This window comes from Podarcis pityusensis, assembly GCF_964106645.2.
Source record: "Podarcis pityusensis genome assembly, chromosome: 2".
NCBI lineage: Eukaryota > Metazoa > Chordata > Lepidosauria > Squamata > Lacertidae > Podarcis > Podarcis pityusensis.
The window spans coordinates 106,802,184-106,810,700 of NC_138029.1; the positions used below are offsets into that span (position 1 = coordinate 106,802,184).

The window sequence follows — 8,517 nt, forward strand, 5'->3', positions numbered from 1 at the left end:
TAACATCTTTATAAATACCGTATTTTTTGCTCTATAAGACACACCAGACCATAAGACGCACCTAGTTTTTGGAGGAAAACAAGAAAAAAAATATTCTGAATCCCAGAATATAGCTTTGCAGTCAGGCAGGAAGATCCACCACAAACAGGGAACCTGCAGCCCTCTAGGTGTTGCTAGACTCCCATCATCCCAGACTTGGCCATGCTGGAAGGGAGCTGTGAGTCCCAACATCTGGAGGGCTCCCCTAATATACACTCAATCTGTAGGGAAGACACCTGGCTTGACTTCAGTACATGTGAAAAGGACGTAGGGGTTTAATGAGACCCAAAGCTAAACATGAATTAGCAGTGCAACGTGTGACAAACAATACCCATGAAATTCTAAGTCGCATTGAAGTCTATGAGGAAAGGCTGAAGGCGTTTGTCATGATTGCCGGGAGAAGAGACAATTATGAGGTGCTACAATTGCTGTCCTCAAATATTTAAAGGGCTGCTGTGCAGATGATGGACCAAATTTATTTTCTGTTGTTCCAGAAGGCAGGATCCAATCCAAATGGTTTAAATTACAAAAGTAACAATTTCCTGATGACGTGAAATGTTAGATTCCCTTAGAAAGTTGATTCTCCTTTGTTAGAACCAAGCAGAGCCTGGATGGCCAGCTATCATGGATACTGTAGATTCCCTGCAACCACAGGGGATTGGACTAAATGACATTTGAGGTGCTCTTACAACTCTATGATACAATCCTGTCACATGTTCTAGATCACTAGTCACTATAAAGGAAAGAGTGGATGACATGGGGCTACTGTTTTAGAAGCAAACACATTAGGCACTATGTCTAGTTTCAGCCAATGTCATACACAAAATCCATGCATTTCCCCCCTAAACACAGTACTAGTTAAATAACAGCAGAGCCAGACTGATCTAGTGGAGAGTGGTTGGCCTGGACATCAATTTGCATCACAAATCTTCAATGAATTGACAAGGCGACTTTGGACAAGTCGCTACTGGCTTCAGGTCTTTTATTTATAAAATGGAAATTGCTTCATATGGTTGCTTCAAAAATAACGTGTGGGGCATGAAGCCCTTTATACAAAAGGGGCACAGAAATCAATAATCTCATTCGCAAAGTAATCGCATTCAGACTCTGAGGCTGAGAAACCAATTAAAACACAGAACCCAACCCAAAATGAACCACACAACATCACTCACTCTGGAGCACCCAATGCATTTTTCAAAGTTAAAATGCTGCAACTTATCGTCCAAAGGAATGCTAGAAGCAAGCAAAGCCAGCAGCAACTGGAGTCTTAAGGCTACGATCCTAATCACACTTCCAAGGAGCATTATTAGTAAGCAGAGGAGGATTTACTTTAAAGTGAACCTGCACAGGAATGCAGTGTTAAGGAAAATGAGCACGTGAGTCAATGGCCACAAACCAGGAATGGAAACCTGCAACATGCAAAAGTTTCAGATCCTCATATAAATGGAATAGAAACCATGCATCAGAAATCTTAAGAAAACTGGCTGGCCTTAAAAGAAGGAACAGCCCAGAATTTACATTAGGATGACAAGTTGGGAACAGGAGACCAGGCAGAGAAAAGTGTGTTTGGTTGGGCCATTCCTGGCTTTAATGAGTAAACATTACTCATTCATGGCCTTTGAACTTATTATAGTAACCTGTAATAAATGTAATGCTTACTTCCGGTATTATTTTTCCAGCTTTTGTTTTAGAACACAAGCTAGGGACTACAACTACACCGAGTTGTTAATTTTGTCAACCTCTTCAAGAACTTTGAAGGCTAAAAGTTGTTTTTCGATATACAAAATAAGTATCCACAAAGAAACATAGCCTCTTGGCTCCCTTCGACTTTGCCAGATATGCTCCTTAGCTGGGAAGAGGACACGCAAATAACCCTAAACAAATGTTTCCAATCATCTTGAGTCGGGGATCTTAAACATCTCACGGTAGTGACCGAGAGCTGCAAAAAAGTTTGTAACGGTTGGTTTGTGAGTGCACACTGAGCATCCTTTTTCTGTAGCTGTTACAGGACTAGTTTTCCCTCATTTAAAAAGCCACAAACGCCACCTGCAGAAGAGCGCAACAAAGTCTCCAGGAACTGGGACATAAACCTGCGCTCCTAACTGATCCCAAACGAGCTCCTGTAGCATCCGGCTACCTGTTGAGATGCTTATCATGAATGTACATATTTGGTGCAAATTGTGTGGGGAAACGACTGATATACCAGCATGACCGAGGCTACTCCAAGGGAAGCCAGCAAAGGGTAGCAGGCATTTAAAGAGCTGGCTCCCTCCGCTTCTGCAGCAAATATTCCCCACCCCACCCCACCTTTGTAACAAACGGAACCTCGGGCAACAACGCAGGTCTGAAACGCGGAGCGGAGAGTAAAGTAAAGCTGGATTTACAGCCTCTCCTAAGGCGAGGACGGGTCCCCTAAGCCCGGCCTTACTCGGTGGCAGCAGAGTTTGGGAGGGGCAAGGCGGGATCCATCCCTGCAGCTGTCGCAGGGGCAGGATCGGGGCCGGCAGGCACTGGAGCCACAACATCGGGGGTCTCCCAGCGAGATCTTGGGGGGGGGGGGAGAGAAGCAGCCCCGGAATAAAAGGCGGGCGGGGCTCGGTGGGGTGGGATAAGGCCCCGGGGGGGGGGTGCAAGGGAGAGGCTGCTGCAGCAAAGGATACCAGCAAAGCCAGTGGCGGAGGGCCGGTCCTGCGATTCCCCCTCGAGGGGAAGGAGGGAGCAAAGGGCGGGGCATCCCATGGCTGGACGGAGAAGGGCGACGGGCGACGCGGGGGGGGGGCGGGGGAGAGAGCGGGCTGGGAGCCGGGCAGGGAGTCACCCGAGACCCGAGTTCGAATCCCGACTGCAGCGCCGCTGCCCGGCGGCGCCGGCCCCGCAACCTACCGGCCGCCGCGGGACCCAGCAAAAGCCGCTGCGCCGTTCCAGCCCCTGCAACATGGCCGCCCGCGGAGCGCCGGAAATACGAGGCCACTTCCGCTTCCGGCCCCCGCCGAGGACGGCCCCGCCCACCATCCAGATTTATCACCTGGGCAACGCCCCCCCTCCGCCGCGTGCCGCTTTTTTCCCGGCCACGCCCACGCGGCACGTCCGTGGCTCCGCCCACTCCGCGAGGCCACGCCCACCCAAAGACCCCCGCCTATCCTGCTGAAGCCGCGTCTGTTACTGGCTAACCATTTGGCTTCCATCTCATTGAGGCACCACAGTGGCCTTTTACTTCCAGTTAATTTCAAAATGTTCATAGTCTTCTCCACCATCCCCCTCCTATGTCCAAGCACTTTTGGAGCCCCCTTCTCCAAATCCGCAATATTCCTGGCGTGCTTCTTCCATGAACTCCAATAAATTATTTCTCTCAGCGGCACTCCATCTGCTTTCTTTGCCCTTCTCTCAGATTCCCCATGTCCTCCAACTAATAATAATAATAATAATAATAATAATAATTTATTGTTTTTACCCTGCCCATCTGGACAACCAAGGCCAACAAGTCTTCCCACAATAATACTCTCCCCTAAATTCCTCTAAAGATTCGTTTCCTAAAAGCTCGAGTTTTGTGGTGATCGCTTTGAAATGTAAGGCAGGCCCCTGATTTTGACTTCTCAATCAGTCCTCCACCACCAGCCACCACCTTTCACATTCAAACGAGATGTCCCGTTTAGTGTGCTATCACAGCACTTCGGTAACCAAAAATCAAAGCCCCTGAACCGAGTTAAGACTTTTAACAGACAGTAATTCCTGATGGGGATCTTATATCACAAAGCAGGTCATTCAGATCTGATCTTTCCATGTAAGTGCTTGGCCAATCAGTTTCCACACATTTTTGTTTTTTTCAGTCATGGATATTTATTGCTTTTTAGTCACCCGCCATCCATACCAATGGGCAAAGCTTGACGGAGTATATACAAATTGTGTTTTTCAGTTTCGCCAATCACTCCTTCCTTGTCTCTGCTACCATTTTCCATTCTGGGCATATGTACAGGTATTTCTGTATCTCTGTATACACAAACCTTTGTTTTTCTAAAAAAATAAAATTGCAGCAAACATTACCAGCCTTATTCAGCCAGTTGCTCTTTCACAAGAGGCAAACTGGAAGCTTGTGCTTTTTTGTGGGGGAAGCAATATCCATTCCAATATGTGTGGTTTTTGGTTGTTGTTTTTTTATGTGATACTGAAGTCTTGTGCAAGAGTGCAAATGTGATAAAGTGTATTTAAAACACACATTTTTATTTATTTTAAAAAATCAATTTTAGGCACTGCTGCAATTGTGGTTGCCCAGGTAGTCCTCCACTTTTACTGTGCAGATATCTTAAATAATATCTCCTGTAAACTGGGCATGTGTCAATCAGTGGAAGTGGGTTTCTTTCCTTTGGTGCTGGGAGCCAGTGAAAACAAAGGTTGTTCTCAGGTGATGAGCAAACAAAAGTTTGGTGTGGCGAGATAATTTGAAATGTTGCCTCACATTACAAACTGCCCACTCCCCAAAAATGTACTATTTTTACTTATTGGATTTTTTTGCAGCAAGGAGAATTTTTATTAATTTCTTTATTTTTAAAGCACAGGTTGGTATTTTGATGACACATAACATCATGTGAATTCTGCAAAAGGTTTGTGGACATGAGCAACACGAATTTCGCAATAAACTTCCCTCTGGAAGCATTCAAACTGTACAGATAACTTGAAGGGGGAAAAACACCACCCAAGTCACAATATCACAGTTATGATGAATGGTGGGATGTTTCCTATAATAAAAGATAACAAAACGATAGTTTACAGAAATGGAAAAGTTACAAATTACTGGTAACACGAAAACTGATTTATGATCACTCAAATGAGGAAATGGATTTAATTATAACCCAGGACGGGAGGACCTGTACTTTGAACATAACAAGCATGAATAATGATCTGTTAAGAATAAACATATAGGGAGCAGGATGTGTTCTTATAGAGGACAAGGCAGACTGTAATTTCAGAATGTTCATTAAAGCTTTGGCTGACTAGAACGACTCAGGAATAACTTTACTAATTCCACTGGACAGACAGGGGACTCATGGAATCAATTCACTGAGCGACTTCCCAACCACCGACCTTCTGATCGGCAAGCACAAGTGGTTTAGATCACAGCGCCACCTGCATCCCTGGACACATATGAACAATAAGGCACTGTGCAGCCTGCCAATGTACACACTGAAATGGCTCATATATTTGGGGCGGTTGATAACGTTGTTGGGCTATTCAGATGTTCTTCAATCAAAATAATACCATTAATCCAAGGAACAAACACTTTCACGTGGCGTTAAATCAGAGAAGAGGCTGCAGTAATTTGTAATTGATGAAGTGCTGCGGGGAGCTTGTCTTGGGGCAGGTGGTCCGCCTTGGGATTAAGAAAAGAGGCATTAACTGTGTCCTTGTTTCCAGCTGTGAAATGTTGCAGGGTGTGTGACACTGAAACCTCCACCTAAATTAATTTTGAGCTGCCAGGGAAGGCTAAGTTCTTCTTAGAACATGACTCATCTCTCCCTGTCTTCTCCAGTTAGGCCGACTGCTAATAGGAAAGCCAGAATAATTGTGAAGCATGAATATTTCAAGACCCTCAAAATGGCAGTCTGCTTGCCTGAGGCAACTCCTAACTGCCAAGATCTTTCCAGCGTGTCAACTGGCAATGTTTGCTCCTCCCTCCCACCAGAAAAACAGCAGCAGGAACAAAACTGTGGGATATGAACAGCTAAGGTCAAATGTGGAAAGACGAGCCTGTTGAACTTCCCACATTTATTTATTCATCGTACGTTTATCGCTCCCTGCAGCCATATTCCCATGGGTGGCAGTTTACAAAAGGGGTGGTTTGTCTCCCTATCCAGACTCAAGTTTTTCTCCTTTCCTTTCGCCTCAGTAGGATAAAAAGAGAGCTCTGCCGGATCAGGCCAAAGATCAATCTAGTCCATCATCCTGTTTCAAAAAGGGTCAGTCAGATGAATCTCAAAAGCCCACAGAAGAGTCTGAGGGCAACAGCTATCCCCTGCTGTTTGCCTTAGCCCAGAGGCAACCAACATGGTGTCCTCCAGATTTTGATGGACTCCCATTATCCCTGAGCATAGTGGGGGCTGATGGGAACTGGACATCAGGTGGGAAAGAGGACATGAACAAGCGTAGACTTAGTTGGCTCTGTCTGTCACTGGCTCTGGCTCCCCTCATGGCTGGCCTCCATGTCTTCTTCTCCAACCAGTCCCAATGGGCACCAGGCAATGCTGGGGCATTAGCATATATCATCCTCTTTCTCTTTTGTATTTACACCTTTAGCTCTTGACTTGAGAGAACTTTTAACCCCACCATCTGAGTCAGCTTTGTTTTGTCTTGGGGAAGTTCAGATTATTTCGTTTTAGATTACAGTACAGGAGACTTTTGATGATGACAAAGCTTTGGGAGCTGTGGGTTAAAGGCATCTTCTAAAACGAAACTGGCGGACAGCGCTACTTAGTCAATACAGATTTTCCATCCCACTCAGTGTGATTCAGCACCAGGGAATTCACAGCTTGTCTTATTTTATTATTTTTAAACTGCCCTAGGTGGAATTTTCAGGCAAGGAAGCCTGTCAAATAATTACTACTTGGCGAGTTGGCCACGCAACATCCGAGGAGACAGATTGAAGGATTTGGCTGGAGAACACACATTTGGTTAATGTTCTGGTCCTACATGTATTCTGGGTGAAGGAAGGTTGAGGAATGAGGGGTGATCATTGTTTAGCACATTATTGTACTCTGATTGTTACCTACTTTTGAAAATCGATGAAATATTATTTTAAAAAGGATGTGGCTCCTGAAAGCCTCCCTAAATTATTAAAAACTACTCAGCTCTCCCGCTCTCCCAAGGGCCAGGCCTACAATTCTTGAGGTTTGTTCGTACACAGATTGTGGTTAGGGAACTTGCTACCAGCCTGACAGGCTTTCCTGGCAATAGCATCTAGTGCAGTGAGTGTTAAGCTTCAATCCACCACAATGCCCTGGTGTGCCCTGGAGTCAGGGGCATTCTGGGAAATTGAGCAGCAGCCAGACTTGGCCACCCAGCCCCTGGTGGGGTATTAAAACAGCAGTGGGCCCTGCTAGTGGTGGGTCCCTGGCAGCTGCACAAAGATGTGATGTGTTGATACCAGCCTTGTTTTCTGGAATGTTCCACAGGACTACTGAATGGAATCAGAGCAGGGAGAAGATCTTGATGTGTCTAGGAAGGCTACATCTGCTCAGTTATCTCAGAAGCTCCTCACACTTTGCTATCCGGTGCCTAATTTCTAGAGAAATGAAAGATGGATTTTATGTCTGACTGCAAGCAGCACCTCTCTGATTTGGATGCCTTCTGCCCCCTAATCTCTGCTGTGTGGCAACTCTCTAATTTAGTCAGTGGCGAGAAAAGTGCACTTCACGTCTGCTCAGGATCACTTCCAACTCTTCCGAGGTCATGATGTGATAGGGTCCAGCTCTGGCATGGAAAACAGATTGTGAGGCTGAGTATCAGAACAAATTGAGCCCTTAATGCTCTCCCCCAACTTCAGCTGCAGAGAAATTGGAACCTATTTATTTCAAGTATGGCAAAAACATGATCTGAAGAATCATACAGGAAGAGATTAAAATAGCTCAGTGGCTTTTTCATTTATGATTCCAGTTTGCCCGTCTAAATGGTTCAGTTGTATATGTCCTTGTTCCTATCTCACATACAGAGCATCCCTCATGCCACCCACAACCAGGAAATTATTCTGCCTGGCAGGTAGATGACACTTCACACCTACAATCTTGCCTCTTGCTCCCTGTGAACATGTGAAGATATCATGTATGTCAGCCTTTGCCAACCTCCTTCCCTTCACCCTCCAGATGTTTTGTACTACAACTCCCATCAGCCCTCATGGGAGTTGTAGTCTAAAACATCTGGAGGGCACCAAGTTGGTGATGGCTGTTCTGTGACTTTACATGTTCAAACCTGAGTAACTAGCCTCTGTCTAGATGAGGGTGTTAAGTATGACTGTTTAATGCACATTGAAAGTGGAGATATATAATGCGTCTGTATGATATATTGTGGAGTATGGTTGGAAATTTCCATGAAGTTAGAGAAGAGCCTACCTGGTTAATCATTAGTGGGGATGTATCTCTGCGGCTTAGTCACAGGGTCATCAGCTTGCAGTCACATGAAAAGGATTGTATTTCAGGTCTATGCATATGCTAACTCATAGGGATCCATGTTGGGTGCCTCTTTGTTCTAAGCTGCTGAAGAGAATGGATGTGACTTTCTCTGTCTCCAGCAAAACAGCCTGAGGCTGAAAGAGACTGCAATGGATAAGAGCTTGGAGCTCTGATTTTAGCTCAGAATGCAAGTTATTTGTAACCTAAGTTTTTATGCCTCGTGCTGGGAGTTGTGTAAGGAATAAGCAACTAAGTGAATGTAATTTTATTTGTTTAAAATTGTTTAAAGTTAAGTTCTGTGAGTAAAGCTTTTTGAACCGTA

The 8,517-nt window shown here is 45.2% G+C and overlaps 1 long non-coding RNA gene across 1 annotated transcript; it reads left to right on the forward strand.

The window, feature by feature from the left end:
- Nucleotides 1-4,351: 4,351 nt before the first annotated feature.
- LOC308471690 lies at nucleotides 4,352-8,517 on the forward strand. Its single transcript, XR_013983087.1, has 2 exons — nucleotides 4,352-5,812; nucleotides 7,203-8,517. It is a non-coding gene; the product is annotated as an uncharacterized lncRNA (long non-coding RNA).